General features: G+C 37.8%; 1 protein-coding gene across 1 annotated transcript in view; it reads left to right on the top strand.

Annotated features, from left to right (window-relative positions):
• The window catches only part of LOC131681620 (zinc finger protein 181-like), a 39,626-nt gene that overhangs the window by 12,824 nt on the left and 9,811 nt on the right, over positions 1–16,991 (top strand). The gene's annotated exons all lie outside the window — the stretch shown is intronic.

Genomic DNA, 16,991 nt, shown 5'->3' with positions numbered 1-16,991 from the left:
ATTTTTTTTTTTATAAAAATCGACTTTTTGGGACTGCCGATTTCGCACCTTTTTGCCTTTCTCAATAGAAAGGTATTGCAATTGCTCTGAAAACCGACTTTTTAACGGAGGCCCGGAGGGCCGAGTGACATATACCATTCGATTCAGTTCGTCGAGTTCGGCAAATGTCTGTGTGTGTATGTATGTGTGTGTGCATGTATGTGTGTGTATGTGCGTCTGTGTGTGTACGCGAACACAATCTCACTCACTTTTCTCAGAGATGGATGAACCGATTTTTACAAACTTAGTCCCAAATGAAAGGTGCAACGTTCTCATAGGCTGCTATTGAATTTCTAATGGATCCGACTTCCGGTTCCGGAATTACAGGGTGATGAGTACGATCACGCAGAAAACGTCGATTTTAAGAAATTCGGCAATGAATGTATAATGGTGAAAATTTTTCCAAAATGTGACCACAATTGCTTCGATTTGTAGTACTAGGTCATTAACAGCCATTCAAAGTCTCTTTGGTCACATTGGCCACCATCATCGGTTCCGGAAGCCCCGGCGGAAGTATCCAAATTCTGACTAACAGTCACATCGGTTTCTCGGAGGTGGCTAGACCGAATCAACCAAACTTAGTCTCAAATGAAAGATGTTGCGTCCCCGTAAATGGCTATTAAATTTTATCCCCAACCGACTTCCGGTTCCGGAGTTACGGGTTGTGGCGTGCGATCACATAGCAAATTGTGATTCAAGCCGATACCCCGATGGAAGCAAAAAAGGTAAAAATTTCGCTAAAATGTCTCTCAAATAACTTAACTTTGCAGTTCTAGGTCACCGACGGCCAAACAAACTTTCGTTGACTACATTGACCACCATAGACGGTTCCGGAAGTGCCCGGGAAAAGCGGTCATCTTTCATAACTAGCAAACTCATATCAGTTTCTCGGAAATGGTTGGGCCGATTTTCACAAACTTAGTCCCAAATGATAGCTCTATTATCCCCACAGATGTCTGTAAAATTTCGCACGGATCGCTTGTATGGTTCCGGAAATATAGACTGAACGGTCCGGTCACACATGAAATTCCCATATAAGCCGGAACTCTAATTTTTTTTCAAAGGGGGGACCCCATGAAATTTCAAAAATCGAATTCGTATTTTTGATGCCAAACATCTTTAAAATGCATGAAATGTCGAGATTTTATGTTATCTCGAAAAATTTTTTTTTTATAAAAATCGACTTTTTGGGACTTTGCCGATTTCGCACCTTTTTGCCTTTCTCAATAGAAAGGTATTGCAATTGCTCTGAAAACCGACTTTTTAACGGAGGCCCGGAGGGCCGAGTGACATATACCATTCGATTCAGTTCGGCAAATGTCTGTGTGTATGTATGTGTGTGTATGTATGTGTGTGTGCATGTGCGTCTGTGTGTGTGTACGCGAACACAATCTCACTCACTTTTCTCAGAGATGGATGAACCGATTTTTACAAACTTAGTCCCAAATGAAAGGTGCAACGTTCCCATAGGCTGCTATCGAGTTTCTAATGGATCCGACTTCCGGTTCCGGAATTACAGGGTGATGAGTACGATCACGCAGAAAACGTCGATTTTAAGAAATTCTGCAATGAATGTATAATGGTGAAAATGTTTCCAAAATGTGACCACAATTGCTTCGATTTGTAGTACTAGGTCATTAACAGCCATTCAAAGTCTCTTTGGTCACATTGGCCACCATCATCGGTTCCGGAAGCCCCGGCGGAAGTATCCAAATTCAGAGTAACAGTCACATCGGTTTCTCGGAGGTGGCTAGACCGAATCAACCAAACTTAGTCTCAAATGAAAGATGTTGCGTCCCCGTAAATGGCTATTAAATTTTATCCCCAACCGACTTCCGGTTCCGGAGTTACGGGTTGTGGCGTGCGATCACATAGCAAATTGTGATTCAAGCCGATACCCCGATGGAAGCAAAAAAGGTAAAAATTTCGCTAAAATGTCTCTCAAATAACTTAACTTTGCAGTTCTAGGTCACCGACGGCCAAACAAACTTTCGTTGACTACATTGACCACCATAGACGGTTCCGGAAGTGCCCGGGAAAAGCGGCCATCTTTCATAACTAGCAAACTCATATCAGTTTCTCGGAAATGGTTGGGCCGATTTTCACAAACTTAGTCCCAAATGATAGCTATATTATCCCCACAGATGTCTGTAAAATTTCGCACGGATCGCTTGTATGGTTCCGGAAATATAGACTGAACGGTCCGGTCACACATGAAATTCCCATATAAGCCGGAACTCAAATTTTTTTTCAAAGGGGGGACCCCATGAAATTTCAGAAATCGAATTCGTATTTTTGATGCCAAACATCTTTAAAATGCATGAAACGTCGAGATTTTATGTTATCTCGAAAAAATTTTTTTTTATAAAAATCGACTTTTTGGGACTTTGCCGATTTCGCACCTTTTTGCCTTTCTCAATAGAAAGGTATTGCAATTGCTCTGAAAACCGACTTTTTAACGGAGGCCCGGAGGGCCGAGTGACATATACCATTCGATTCAGTTCGTCGAGTTCGGCAAATGTCTGTGTGTGTATGTATGTATGTGTGTGTATGTATGTGTGTGTGTGTGTATGTGCGTCTGTGTGTGTGTACGCGAACACAATCTCACTCACTTTTCTCAGAGATGGATGAACCGATTTTTACAAACTTAGTCCCAAATGAAAGGTGCAACGTTCCCATAGGCTGCTATTGAATTTCTAATGGATCCGACTTCCGGTTCCGGAATTACAGGGTGATGAGTACGATCACGCAGAAAATGTCGATTTTAAGAAATTCTGCAATGAATGTATAATGGTGAAAATTTTTCCAAAATGTGACCACAACTGCTTCGATTTGTAGTACTAGGTCATTAACAGCCATTCAAAGTCTCTTTGGTCACATTGGCCACCATCATCGGTTCCGGAAGCCTCGGCGGAAGTATCCAAATTCAGAGTAACAGTCACATCGGTTTCTCGGAGATGGCTAGACCGATTCGACTAAACTTGACCTCAAATGAAAGGTATTGCGTCCCCGTAAATGGCTATTAAATTTTATCCCCAACCGACTTCCGGTTCCGGAGTTACGGGTTGTGGCGTGCGATCACATAGCAAATTGTGATTCAAACCGATACCCCGATGGAAGCAAAAAAGGTAAAAATTTCGCTAAAATGTCTCTCAAATAACTTAACTTTGCAGTTCTAGGTCACCGACGGCCAAACAAACTTTCGTTGACTACATTGACCACCATAGACGGTTCCGGAAGTGCCCGGGAAAAGCGGCCATCTTTCATAACTAGCAAACTCATATCAGTTTCTCGGAAATGGTTGGGCCGATTTTCACAAACTTAGTCCCAAATGATAGCTATATTATCCCCACAGATGTCTGTAACATTTCGCACGGACCGCTTGTATGGTTCCGGAAATATAGACTGAACGGTCCGGTCACACATGAAATTCCCATATAAGCCGGAACTCAAAATTTTTTTCAAAGGGGGGACCCCATGAAATTTCAGAAATCGAATTCGTATTTTTGATGCCAAACATCTTTAAAATGCATGAAACGTCGAGATTTTATGTTATCACGAATTTTTTTTTTTTAGAAATCGACTTTTTGGGACTTTGCCGATTTCGCACCTTTTTTCAGTTCAATATTACCGTGGCTGTTTTTTCTTTTTCAAAATTTTAGAACTCGAATAATGATTTATTTTCCTGTATATAGTTGTCATGTGATGTACAATAATAAAATGTAATATATGCATTTAAAAGCTTTTAATGAATATAAACAACGCACACACTCTCGTGATTAATGATTGAGAAAGGCACAATTGCACCGTTAGGTGGATTAAAATAGGTTTTTATTTGTTGTTTTTTCTGCTTTGAACGAGAATTTATAGCTTTTTCTCGAATAAGGCATGCCCAAGAATTCGATTTATGGTTTTCGCTATAATTAACGCATTTGAAACTTTCTGTGGTCTCTTTCGCCGGACAAGCGTCCTTTGTGTGCGGTTTATCACCACAGAGCATACATTTGGAATCCAAAAAACAGTTTTTGTGCCGTGCCCATCTACGACACTGGGTCAGATTTTGGATTTTGCCCCCATGTCGGCTATAATGTTCCCACTTTACTCGTACGAGGAACACAAAACGTGCTTTTTCTAATACTTTCAAATTATTAACCTCATTACGGTTCAATGCATTAAATAAAGCTCCTGGATAATTCAAGCGCGTGCTGGTGTGTCAGGCGCGCACACCGGTTTAAGGTTAAAAAGAGAAAGGGGCAAAAATCGGAAACGAAAAAAAAGCAGTGTTTTACACACTGCACAGTGGTCCAGATCGCTAATTTAGGAGGAATTTTTACTTTCTGACAAACCTGTATAATTTAGCCGTATCATGTCTTAGGATGAATTTGTGTACATCAGAAGATGCTTCTTTTTATTGGAATAGTTATTAGGGTGGTTCTAATTTATCTAAAATACGAAAATAAACTTTTTACTGATGAAAGATAGAGCTCCACAGTCTTCCGCAAAGTTGTAAAGTAACTTATTTTGAATAAATTTGTTGAATATATTATAGCTCTATCTCTTTTAGTTTTTGTTATACAAGAAATTAAAAAAAAATTAGGGTGTTCCTGAAAAAAACGTTTTTTTAGTATAACTTTCGTATCTTTCACTTTTTGTTAACACAACCTTTGAACAGCTTATTGAAAACTTCAAGCCGAGTATTTTTCTCCAAGACACCGAAGGTCTAACTTTTTTCTTTAAAAAGTTATGGACACTTTTCGTTAAAAAATAGCCTATTTCAAGGCTCAATATCGCTGATACGGGCACCTAAAATTGAATACTGTTTCAACCACATGAAAGACCATACTTTTTAGTATATTTGAGCGAAAATTGGCGAATACGTTATTTTTTTAAAATTTGCATTTTAGATTTAAAGTTTGTAGTTTTGCAGGTTCAACGCATTAACGCATTTACACACATATCGTTGTATTATGAAAAAAGCTGTGTTATCATCGTTAGAATTTCCGCCACCTGGCAAAAGTTCGCTAATAAATTCTCCTTATATAAATCATAAATTGTTTTTATAACCAAATTATTTTTAATGAACACATTCTGTATTGTTGATATGTAAGCAAAACAGATAAGGAAATACAAAGGCTTTAGGCAATTTCTTGTATGTGTGCGCTATGCGACAAAATTTAAAACTTTGGTTAATAAATTTAAAATTACATGCTTAAAAAAATAATATTTTCCAATTTTTGCTCAAATATAATTAAAAGTAAGTTCTTTTCTATGGTTCAATCCGAACTTACTCTTATTTGCCCCAATCAGAGATAATGACATTTGAAAAAGGGCTATTTATGAACGAAAAGTTTCCATAACTTTTGAAAGAATAAAGTTAGACTTTCAGAGTTATGAAAAAAAACGTGGATTGAAGTTTTCTAAAAGCTGTTCCAAGGTTGTTTTAACAAAATATAAAATTTCTTTCGAACATTAACAAGTCTCAATTTTACATTTGGATTACTACTTGTAATGAACATAAGCAGTGCATCTGTCTTTTTACCAGTGATAAGCAAATTCGCCAACTCTCTTCGACTAATATCCATATTTATTAGTTTTATTTAAAACGAATAAAATCAGAAACCTTTTTTTGACAGTCGTTTCACTTATGCAAAGCTTGCTGCGATGAGAGAATGACATTTGAAAGTGGATTTTTTCATAATACAACGATATGTGTGTAAATGCGTTAATGCGTTGAACCTGCAAAACTACAAACTTTAAATCTAAATTGCAAATTTAAAAAAAATAACGTATTCGCCAATTTTTGCTCAAATATACTAAAAAGTATGGTCTTTCATGTGGTTGAAACAGTATTCAATTTTAGGTGGCCGCATCAGCGATATTGAGCCTTGAAATAGGCTATTTTTTAACGGAAAGTGTCCATAACTTTTTAAACAAAAAAGTTAGACCTTCGGTGTCTTGGAGAAAAATACTCGGCTTGAAGTTTTCAATAAGCTGTTCAAAGGTTGTGTTAACAAAAAGTAAAAGATACGAAAGTTATACTAAAAAAACTTTTTTTTTCAGGAACACCCTAATCTTTTTTCTTAATTTCTTGTATAACAAAAACTAAAAGAGATAGAGCTATAATATATTCAACAAATTTATTCAAAATAAGTTACTTTACAACTTTGTGGAAGACTGTGGAGCTCTATCTTTCATCAGTAAAAAGTTTATTTTCGTATTTTAGATAAATTAGAACCACCCTAATAACTATTCCAATTAAAAGAAGCATCTTCTGATGTACACAAATTCATCCTAAGACATGATACGGCTAAATTATACAGGTTTGTCAGAAAGTAAAAATTCCTCCTAAATTAGCGATCTGGACCACTGTGCACTGTGTGTTAGATCTTCACAAAAATCAATCAGCTTATGTAGAATATTGTTACAGTACTGCTGATTGATTTTTATGAAGATCTAACACACGGTGTGGAAAAAACTGCTGGACTGCGATTTTTGTTCCATTCTTTGTTCAACCTTAATGAAATAGGGGAATTAAAGCGTTATTTGTATGTCAAAGAAAAATCAAGTAACCCCGAATCGCATTTGATTTACACCATACACGCACACATTAGTTGGAATGAGAAAGGCTATTGACCTTTCTACTCCCGTTAAAAAAGAAACGGCGCCGAATTATTTCGTGAGGAAAACAAAAAAAATTGCACTGCAAAAACCGGTTGAGGTTAGGTATTTCGTAAGGCAAACAAACCAAACTCCTTTAGTTTGACTTTGCATCTGTGGTTGTAAATAAGCTGTCAGAAATCTTAATGTTTCGTGCAGGGAGAGATAATTGTATTTGAATATGAAAGTTGTAACCGTTCTGGTTAGGTTACCAAGAAAACCAATACGGCATGGATTAAAAGCCCCTCAAAATCAGCCCATCACCTCTACCAAAGTTACCACAGGGAATATCTACCCATGCCATAATATGATCGCCGTTATCACAAGGGTGGTGATAACTGGACAGAGAAAGGAGATAACTGACGGGCCACAAAACCATTTAACGGCGAAGTCTGTTGGACGCCATCACCAATCCTCGAGGTATTCTAAATCGATCACTTGTACAGTACAAACGGTGAAACAGTTTTCGGTGATTCAACAATTTACAAATTGTTCGCGAGTGACTCATAACCACGTGCATTCCGGTTAATCGAGTCAGGTAAGAAATCTACATTAGAGATACTGCATCTACGAATGTTGATGATTTCACTATGCTAACGTTGTTCGAACGCAGGACCCATATTACACGGATAGAAATCCGTCTCAGTCCCGAACACGAGGTGAACCGAATGCAGAGTTCGATCGCTAAGTCCGGCCAGTCAAACCGCCGTGAGCAATCGCTAATCCAGAACGATTCGTCGAGCCGGTAGGAACCGGTGGATCAGAATTTTCGATGTCGACCCCACATGTATAAACCCTTAGGTTTCACTACAGTGACCAACTGAGCGGCCCGCAGGACGCGGACCGCGGCGTGCTACAATACCCCGACTACGTGAGCAGCTTCAATGAACGGACAGGAGAGACATTCCGAACGCACGAGCAATAGTAACGAGCATAGAGGAAAGCGGCAGGCGGAACGCATGGATGTGGTGATGATGGCAGCATGAGGGTGAGACTAAAACTAGGTTAAGAGAAAAAGAAGCATGTACAACTTAGTATATTAAGTTTGAAACCACGTGGTTAGGTTAAGAGAGTGGAGTTGAGGAAGTACCACAGTGTAATAAATATAATGTTAAAAGTTACTACTAATCCTGCTATCTCTTGAGCCAATGCCGACCCAGAGCTAAATAGAGTCTCGTTCGGCACTCGAAGCGAATTTGCTAGTCGTTATCCGCCCATAGTCTATCGGAGGTTACAAAGTTTCGAGCGAGAGAAGAGCTTGGAGCTTAAGATATCACGGAAAAACCGAGTCATAGTCATAAAACACCGATAATAGATTTTAGAAGTATCTACAATACATCATTGGAAAGCTGAGATATTTCCCCATAAAATAATCCTTAAATATTCTGCGCGTAAATTGCAAATACACGTTAGTTCGCTTCGTTATTATAGTACGAACAGTGAAATGGTTATCTGTTATGAAAAAAATCATTAAATCTCAACGAACATTTTAAAAACAAAGGACAATTAGGGAGAGATGTTGCGTGTACGGGTGAGACGCCGCTCCGTGGTCCCCAACTGAAAAATGGCGAGCAAAAATATTTGTTCGCTCTCGTCGATGTTTTCGTGGTTGTCTTCAGCCTAGTTTAAGGTGAAGATATGTGGAAGCCACGTTGCTAGGCACCGACTCGCTTGTATACATTAGGAAAAACTGAAATCTGAAGTGAAAATTCAAACGCACAAATGAGAGTTTCCGAACATTTTCCTTTGGTCATCTGTACATTGGCAGAAAATTTGAAGTTTTGTTAGTAAACGATTAAATTTTCGCGAGTGTTTTTGCAGTGGTGTCTGAAAAAAGTGCATTTGAAAAAGTGCAATGAAAACGAGAAAAAGAGTGTTTCGAAAAGAAACCCAAGTGAAGAGGGGTTATATTTTCGCACAAAACAGGAGCTACAGATGGCATCCCGTCAAAAACTCGGATTGATTGCATAGGAAAATATTCTAGCTTCCTTAAGTAGTAGTTTCGTGGCACACCAGCAAGGTTAGTGTGTTGAAAAACGTATTTTTATATTTGCTCATGTCAGATACATGGCTAGGCAGGGGAGAGGGGTGTGTGTGGCGTAGGAACTATGTTGTGGCTCGCATGTATAATGTCCTTAATAAAGGTTAATTATGCTTAAAAATCGACTTCTGCGCTTTTCTTAAGGGGGTACTTCCATTTCTAAAAACATTTTTTATCTAACTTTATAAAAATATTTTTCTTTCGCTTTATTTTTGTACAGAAACAAATAGAAATAGTCACACATTTAGTTTGCCCGTGCTGTTTCTAAGTACTATGGATGAAATATTCCTAGTATTGTAATAAATAATTAGTCTAACTAGTAAAAACTGAGATCTGCGTTATGGTGTACCATCCTCTCCCTGCAAAATTAGAGCAAGTGTAAAGAATGAGATAAAACGTCGCAGTAAAACATTGTAGTCGTAACATGTGTAACGTGTACTTTGGGGCAAAACTATGCCATTGTCTTGGTTTTGCATCGGTTATTTGTGTAAAGTTCCGTGGTTTGAGCAGTACTAAAACTTTATGGAAGCAACTATCCCCTGCGCACGTATCCCCCGTGTGGAAAGATGGGTTGGTAATGTCTGTGACATAACCGGAGTATCGTGACTACACTTCGGGATGTTATTGAAAATGACGATATTCAAAGGAATGACGTTTGAATGGGAAATTTTCAATTTTTTATATAATTATGGTGCTTTGGAAAAGAACCATTGATGTTTGCATTTGTGTTAATGACGGATGCGCTGGATTCGGACATTGATGAATGCTGCTAACTTCTGTTCTCTATGTTCAGGCTCATCTGTTGTTCATGAATGCGATTCTGATATGATTGGTGTAGATATAGGTCGTCAACCGGTAATTATTTTAGCATGTATTGTATACTGCAGATTAAAAAAGGCCCGGTCACCACGGTTCTGGCGAGCCAGTTTGAATGTCTTTCGGTATGGTGGCGTGCTTGGCGTGGATGACGCACTATTTCGTATCCTCGAACAAACCGACTAGGTAGGCTCGTTGGCTTCTTGGGGTACTATTAAGGCTGAGCTCCGTAAGCGTAGACTGATTATGAAATCCTGCGCAATCTCACGAACCAGACGCTGGAAGGGCAGCCTTCGGATAAGACGCTCCGTTGACTTTGAATTGCGGCGAATTTCTGGTTGGGCGACACACAGTGGTCCCAAATTGAAAAAAGACGGTCATAACTATTTTCTGGCTCCCAGTTACGTTTTTGTGCTTCGGTGTCTTCAGAAAAGTTTCATAAAATTTGTTTGCGCATATTTTGAGATAGGCACCTTAATTCTCATTAAGGTGGTATAACAAGTTTTGAGTATCTTTTTTTTATTAAATAATCAAAAAAAATTTTTTCTTCTTTTAACTTATACAGTAATTCATTTGGAGTAACTTTGCTGAAGAAATTGTTTATCGATATATTTTTCAATGCAAGATATAACTGTGTGATTAAAATTGTACTCTAAAATCAAGTTTTTTAAGTTTTCTTCACAGGATCAGATTTAATCACCAAGTTTTAGATATCATCAAAACACACAACTTTTGTGAACACACCAATGGTCTTTGGCGTAAAATTTAGGATATAAAAACATATTTCAGTTAAAAAATAGGGTTTTTCTGCATCATTTTGTGTTTGAACCGGCAACTTCCGGCAGCCAATTTTTGGATATGTTTTACAATATAGTACAACCTTGCATTTGAAAAAAAACTGGAATCCTATCTTGAAAGATTTGTATCTGAGCTCAATCAACATTCACACGAAAAACGCATTGTCTTCTATCTCGCCATCTTAGATTAATCCCTGAAACAGAGAAAACGCGTACACTAAGTCGATAGCATGCAAATCAATGCATACCCCCAGCACCATGTCGACAAATAGCTTAAATTTCAATGGTTTTTTCTTTTGATTATGTATTCCTGTTAAAAATTGGTAAAAAATACACGAATGTTTGAAAGTTTCATAAGGAACATTATATTATTAGTACCGCAAATTATTCTACACAGCAGAAATAATAAGTCAATTACTCTCATAATCGTCACTGCACTCCACTTCATCTATCGATAAATCTGGTTCGTTACTGATCTCCAACGCAGTTTCTTTCAATAACTCCTTTGCTTCAGCAGGTAACGCTTTTATTTTTTTTGAAGACGCTTTACGCATGCTAGAAATAAGGGGGTCGGACGAAACTAGCAATCTAAAAAAAACGTCTTCCATTGTTTTGGACCTGCTACATTTTCGGCTAAAATCTCGACGGAACTTCTTGATATATTTGTTGCAAGCCTCCTGGGCCTCTTCAGACATTTGTCCTATCGGCAACAAGGAAGACTCTATGATTTGGGCTCCATGTATCAAGATTTTGTGTACACTAGTGGGCATGTAGTACCATGGATAAAGTTCGACAAATCTTCGTGCAGTTTCCAGAGCATACGCCTCAAACTTCACAATGTGTATATCCAAACCACATGCAATTACCCGCAGAATCACATAAAACCTGTCGATTAAATTCCGGTCTATTCCCGTGATGGATGCAGAAACTTGAGCGTTTTCGAAAAATCGGCGCGCTGTGTTACCGTCATTTGTGCTTCCATACCCCTGCTTTGGTATATCTACTAGAAGTCCCAATTGCTGCTTAAAATGAAATTGAATTTCCTTTTTGCGTTTCTCCATTCTAGCTTTTTCGTCCTTGCAGCGACATTGCCATTTCTTGACATCTAGTCTATAAGAAATATGCAATAAGCACTCAAAGAACCGAATCCAGGCATGTAACGACGAAATTCCAAATTCTAAGTTTTCGGAGACTACTGGCTTTTTCAACATTTGATCAATTCGATTAAACTGACTAGAAGTTGAACCGCAGAGAAAACAACGTTGAGAAGAATTTGTGTTAGTCAATGAATTACAAACCTTGCCGTCTATCATTGTTAATGAAATTTTAAATGAAACGTTTATTCGTTTGCCATTTACAATCGTTTGAAAAGGCATCAATTTTTTCTCTTGATCTTTTATATCATCGACTTCTGTTCTTGTTGCTTCAGCTGTTTCATGCAAAAATTGTAATCTTATCGGCCTGCAGAATCGAGGAGATGAAGGGCTAGGATTTTTCCACAGTACTGTGTTCTTGCTAACAGATTTATCTGCGTAAATGAGCTGCAAAGGCACCAAGCTAGTGACAAACATGTTGGCATCAGTTTTAGATCCGTCATCGTCAGAAAATTTTTGTTTAAATGTACTTTGTCCAGAAGTACCATCACAACCCCATTTGCAGAGTAATTCAAGATTATTTACGCTATCTGATTGGAGACATTCGATAAAATTTACTCGCACTAACAACAAGCGTTCGACTGTATGATCCAGTAATGGTTGTAATTTAACTTCGGCGCTCGACTCATTGACAATAATTCCCGAAGGTGAAGGATAACATTTTTTTTAGCTTCTAGGACTTGTTTATAAGGTGGATACAAAACACAATTTTTTCCAAGACTGACAGATCGTATGCTATTGTACTGGTTACCAGAAAGAGTTGATTCAGGCTTCTGTTTGAGGTATTCTTTGTACTTAAGGACTTTTGATGGGCTCCCGGTTGCAATATCTTTTATCAAATTGGCTGCATCCACCTTATTTTCGGCTCTTAGACTCATTTGCGCGGCATAACATAACTCTTCAGAATCGTAATGTTTCCGAAGACTTTCAGTCCGTCTCCGCTTAGTTCGATCACTCAATTCTTGGAAAGAAGATCCTGATAAGGGACGACCAGTACTCCCTGCCGAAGACATTGCGCAGGAGTCGTTAGTGCGCAAGTCGTCGTCGTTGGCGACACTGTCACTAGTAAAAACAACTTCTGATTTGAGCCATTCAGCATTTTGATTAAAGAAATCGCGTTCCGTTCTGTGACTATCATTCCACTTCTTTTTAAGATCAGAAATTAAAATTCGTAGATTTTTTTACACTCTGCGGATAATGTGTATGGAATGCCGTCGAGCTGTTCGGAAAGCGAACGCTCGATAACCACAAAACAGCTATCAGTACCTTTACCGATACATTTTTTAATGAGCTGGAAAAATTCTTTCCGAGTGAAAAGATCTCGTTGTCTGCTACCATGCTTAGCATCTGAAAATAAAGTTACCGGTATCTATCTTGTCGAGAAAAACTGATGTATGTTAAACAAAGCAAAAAAATTCACAACATTATCCTTATAATAACAATCACTGTACCATGAGCATTTTTGAATGTGTTTACACATTACAAACAAAAATATCTCTCATTTTCCAATTGGTGGCTAGTTTTCAGATATGTTTTACATATTATAATTTTGTATGAGAAACCGAAAACCGGGCTAATGCATCAATTCATGTCAAACTTAATATGATTCGACAATTAAAAAAAAACTGTTAATTGTCTATCAATATGATATACGTTTCGTATTTCATTCATACAATATATGAAAGTACTCACATTCGCTGGAATAATCCATATTAATTCCGGTAGAAAAAAACAAAATCCTTTCGGTAAACTTTTTCTATTTTTTCGCAACGCGCTCACGTTTCGACCTGTTCGACGTTTGTGACTCTGGCAGGGTTGCGGGATGGCATGCACATATGTCATATTTATATTACACTGAGAAATAAATATATGCAGAGTTAGCGTTCCTTTTATTGACGTCTCTTTTATTCTGCTGTGATTTTTATGCATCTTCTAGAATATACTTTTAGTAAGCATTCAATAAGAGGATAGACCGAATATGCACAATGCTTAAAATTTACAGCATAAGAAACGAAAAGCAGATAGAAAAGTATGCTATCGTTGAATGAAAAAGTTCTGCGTGTAAGTTAGCATGCTGGTGCCAGTATTCCACATGCTAGCAGCACCGTGTAAACCCTTTCCTAATACTAAAAAAATATGGAGTAGCAGAATTTTATATTGACAATAAGTGGTGGCTGATAAATCCAAGATGACGAGATAGAAGACAATGCGTTTTTCGTGTGACTGTTGATTGAGCTCAGATACAAATCTTTCAAGATAGGACTCCAGTTTTTTTTCAAATGCAAGGTTGTACTATATTGTAAAACATATCCAAAAATTGGCTACCGGAAGTTGCCGGTTCAAACACAAAATGATGCAGAAAAACCCTATTTTTTAACTGAAATATGTTTTTATATCCTAAATTTTACGCCAAAGACCATTGGTGTGTTCACAAAAGTTGTGTGTTTTGATGATATCTAAAACTTTCTAGAACATACCTAAGTGATTAAATCTGATCCTGTGAAGAAAACTTAAAAAACTTGATTTTAGAGTACAATTTTAATCACACAGTTATATCTTGCATTGAAAAATATATCGATAAACAATTTCTTCAGCAAAGTTACTCCAAATGAATTACTATATAAGTTAAAAGAAGAAAATTTTTTTTTTGATTATTTAATAAAAAAAAGATACTCAAAACTTGTTATACCACCTTAATGAGAATTAAGGTGCCTATCTCAAAATATGCGCAAACAAATTTTATGAAACTTTTCTGAAGACACCGAAGCACAAAAACGTAACTGGGAGCCAGAAAATAGTTATGACCGTCTTTTTGCCTTTCTCAATAGAAAGGTATTGCAATTGCTCTGAAAACCGACTTTTTAACGGAGGCCCGGAGGGCCGAGTGACATATACCATTCGATTCAGTTCGTCGAGTTCGGCAAATGTCTGTGTGTGTGTATGTATGTGTGTGTATGTATGTGTGTGTGTATGTGCGTCTGTGTGTGTGTACGCGAACACAATCTCACTCACTTTTCTCAGAGATGGATGAACCGATTTTTACAAACTTAGTCCCAAATGAAAGGTGCAACGTTCCCATAGGCTGCTATTGAATTTCTAATGGATCCGACTTCCGGTTCCGGAATTACAGGGTGATGAGTACGATCACGCAGAAAACGTCGATTTTAAGAAATTCTGCAATGAATGTATAATGGTGAAAATTTTTCCAAAATGTGACCACAACTGCTTCGATTTGTAGTACTAGGTCATTAACAGCCATTCAAAGTCTCTTTGGTCACATTGGCCACCATCATCGGTTCCGGAAGCCCCGGCGGAAGTATCCAAATTCAGACTAACAGTCACATCGGTTTCTCGGAGATGGCTAGACCGATTCGACTAAACTTGACCTCAAATGAAAGGTATTGCGTCCCCGTAAATGGCTATTAAATTTTATCCCCAACCGACTTCCGGTTCCGGAGTTACGGGTTGTGGCGTGCGATCACATAGCAAATTGTGATTCAAACCGATACTCCGATGGAAGCAAAAAAGGTAAAAATTTCGCTAAAATGTCTCTCAAATAACTTAACTTTGCAGTTCTAGGTCACCGACGGCCAAACAAACTTTCGTTGACTACATTGACCACCATAGACGGTTCCGGAAGTGCCCGGGAAAAGCGGCCATCTTTCATAACTAGCAAACTCATATCAGTTTCACGAAAATGGTTGGGCCGATTTTCACAAACTTAGTCCCAAATGATAGCTATATTATCCCCACAGATGTCTGTAAAATTTCGCACAGATCGCTTGTATGGTTCCGGAATTATAGACTGAACGGTCCGGTCACACATGAAATTCCCATATAAGCCGGAACTCAAAATTTTTTTCAAAGGGGGGACCCCATGAAATTTCTGAAATCGAATTCGTATTTTTGATGCCAAACATCTTTAAAATGCATGAAACGTCGAGATTTTATGTTATCTCGAAAAATTTTTTTTTATAAAAATCGACTTTTTGGGACTTTGTCGATTTCGCACCTTTTTTCAGTTCAATATTACCGTGGCTGTTTTTTCTTTTTCAAAATTTTAGAACTCGAATAATGATTTATTTTCCTGTATATAGTTGTCATGTGATGTATGATAATAAAATGTAATATATGCATTTAAAAGTTTTTAATGAGTATAAACAACGCACACATTCTCGTGATTCATGATTGAGAAAGGCACAATTGCACCGCTAGGTGGATTAAAATAGGTTTTTCAATTTGGGACCACTGTGCGACAGTTTCTGGTTGGTAGCCGGTAGCGATGAAACTTCCTAACGCCACAGTTGCTGGGGGCTTTTGCGACCTTCGTTGTCAATTAGTTGCGAGGAGCTTTCCCTTCGGTGGACCTGCGGGCGGTCTGGTACAGGCCATAACACAAAAATGATGCTCTCCGACTTCTGATGCTGTTAATACAACTACGATGAAATGAATGATGAGACAACCCAATCGACCGATATTTTTGAATAGTTGCCCGAATACACACTACTATCGCTCTCTCGCTCGTTATCGTGCCATGTGCCTTTCCATTATGTTCGGATACTAGTACTAGCTTAACTAAAATGAATACGTTTCCTTTCCCCCAACATCTGATATTGTACAGTCCTTCGAGGAGATGCTCTGTTTGCTTCGAGCAGCTCAACACGAATGACAATAGAAACAAATTAATAGCGGACCTATATTTAAAACTTTTCATCATTCTATTGTCCGTTCGGTGCACTATGTTGACGGCTCTGACCAAGATGGGCTGGAAATTTTCACTTTTTCCGAGCAGTTTTCGGACACTATTTTTACGTTGTTAATGCAATATCGCTACACATATTTTCGACAAAATGGTGAAGAAATTAAATGACAAAAGATAGAAACGTTCCAAAGCTTATATGACTTTTCTTCTGAAATTTTAAAAACATGGGCCCTCATATTGAAAGGTATGTTGTTAATCACGACAAAAAATCTGAGTGTAAAATCAACAAAGTCCCCGAAAGAAAATTTTCGTCATTTTGTTTTCGAAATAATGTTAAATTAAGACGTTTCATGCACTTCGATCAAAAAGATAAATCCGTTTTCATAAATTTCCTTAACTACTCCCCCTCCCATTTTGAACATTTTCAATTCTTGCTTATATGGAATCCAGAACATTCGTAAGTGGCCAATGCACTTATAGCCACTTTGGTTAGTGATTGGTGATCTAGATCTGCAAATCCAATAAATGTTGCACTTATTTTATCGAGTTGATAATCTATATAAACTGCTACCACCATGATCTTGATATTGTAGATATCAGTTTATATGGAATTTTGCTGTGTGATCGCACGCTTCAAATCGTAATTTCGAAACCAGGAATTCGATTCAAATGAAATTCAATAGCAATTTATAGCGATAATATAGACCGCGCCAAATTTTCGCAACTATCAAAAAACCATCTTACCCATAAATACACAAAAAATAAACCATAAATACCTACCGAAC

This window comes from Topomyia yanbarensis, chromosome 2, assembly GCF_030247195.1.
Source record: "Topomyia yanbarensis strain Yona2022 chromosome 2, ASM3024719v1, whole genome shotgun sequence".
Classification (NCBI taxonomy): Eukaryota; Metazoa; Arthropoda; class Insecta; order Diptera; family Culicidae; genus Topomyia; species Topomyia yanbarensis.
The sequence above is the reverse complement of the archived record's forward strand: the minus strand, read 5'-3'. Positions and strand labels throughout refer to the sequence as shown.